Here is a 1,451-nt window from a genome sequence, read left to right on the forward strand (position 1 = left end):
AGTGGCATCATCCTAGCTCACTGCAGCCTCAAACTCCTGGGCTCAAGAGATCCTCCTGCCTCTGCCTCTGGAGTAGCTAGAACTACAGGCATGAACCACCATGCCTGGCTAATTTAAAAAAATTTTTAGAGAGATGGAGTCTCACTATGTTGCCCAGGCTGGTCTCCAACTCCTGAGCTTAGGCAATCCTCCCATCTTGGACTCCCAAAGCGCTGGAATTGCAGGCATGAGCCACTGTGCACAGCCTGATTTGTTTTAGAATCATACCATTGAAAGCATCCTTGAGAAACTACTTACTTCACCGATATGCTTTCTGATATGCAGTGTTTGCAGTAAGGAAATTTTGTCAGGATCATAGTCATTTAAATTATGCTTGAAGTGGGTAATAGAGGAGCCCAGTGTTGTTAGATATCAACCCTTTTCACCTCCTGTCTTTTTCATCCCACTTTCGGCAAATCCTGCCCTACTCCCTCTGCACACCAACCTCTTCCCTACCTCCACCAGGCTTCTGCCTAATCATGATCATCATCCCTAAACAATTGTAAATCCAACTACGAAAGGAAAAGAGGTGAAAGAAGGAAGGAAGAAGAGGGACAGAGGGCTCAAATGAATCCCGAAAAGAGTAAGCTTCCCACTCAGTGTAACAATGCATATGTGTGTGCATGCCCACCTATACCACACACGTGTGTGTTTGTGTGTGTTGGGGTGTATTTGCTTTCTAAGTCCAAACACATATGTTTAGGATGAAATTAAGTAAATTCTTTTTGGTCTTGGTTCTAAATGAAAAATAGGCCTATTTTGTAAGAACAACGCACATAGGTATTAAACAGAAGTACAGTTGACCCTTGAACAACACAGATTTGAACTGCGTGGTTCTGCTTATGTGCAGTTTTTTCAACCAAACAAGGACCAAAAACACAGTATCCACAAGATGAGAAAACTACAGGTACATAGGGCCAACTTTTCATATATACAGGTTCCACAGGGCCAACTGTGTGACTTGAGTATGTGGAGTATGTGTGGGCTTTGGTATGTGTTGGGGGATCTTGGAACCGAACCCCTGAGTATACCGAGGGATGACTGTAATTTGCATAAAAAGTAGGTATTTAGACTGTCACTCTTTTTCAGAGATAGAAACTCTGTGGCATCTGGACAATTAAAAGTGGTCCTCTTCAGACATGACCATGTGATCTCCTGGAAACCTGCCAGCCAAACCTTCAAAGAGAATTCTTCATTTGAATTGAGTGATGAAGTCAGAGTTTTGCTATTGTTTCAGAAAAAAACAAACAAACCAAAAAGCCCCACACAACAAAAATACCCTTCATCATTTTTGTAAAGTAGTTTTTCTTTTGGAGGAGCTTAATATCCTAATTTGTTTCAAATAATTTATTTTAATTCTTATTGAATTTAAAGGTTCATTGAAAATTAATTTAAGCTGAAATAATATGAAC

Source organism: Propithecus coquereli, unplaced genomic scaffold, assembly GCF_000956105.1.
Source record: "Propithecus coquereli isolate 6110/MARCELLA unplaced genomic scaffold, Pcoq_1.0 Scaffold38, whole genome shotgun sequence".
Lineage (NCBI taxonomy): Eukaryota > Metazoa > Chordata > Mammalia > Primates > Indriidae > Propithecus > Propithecus coquereli.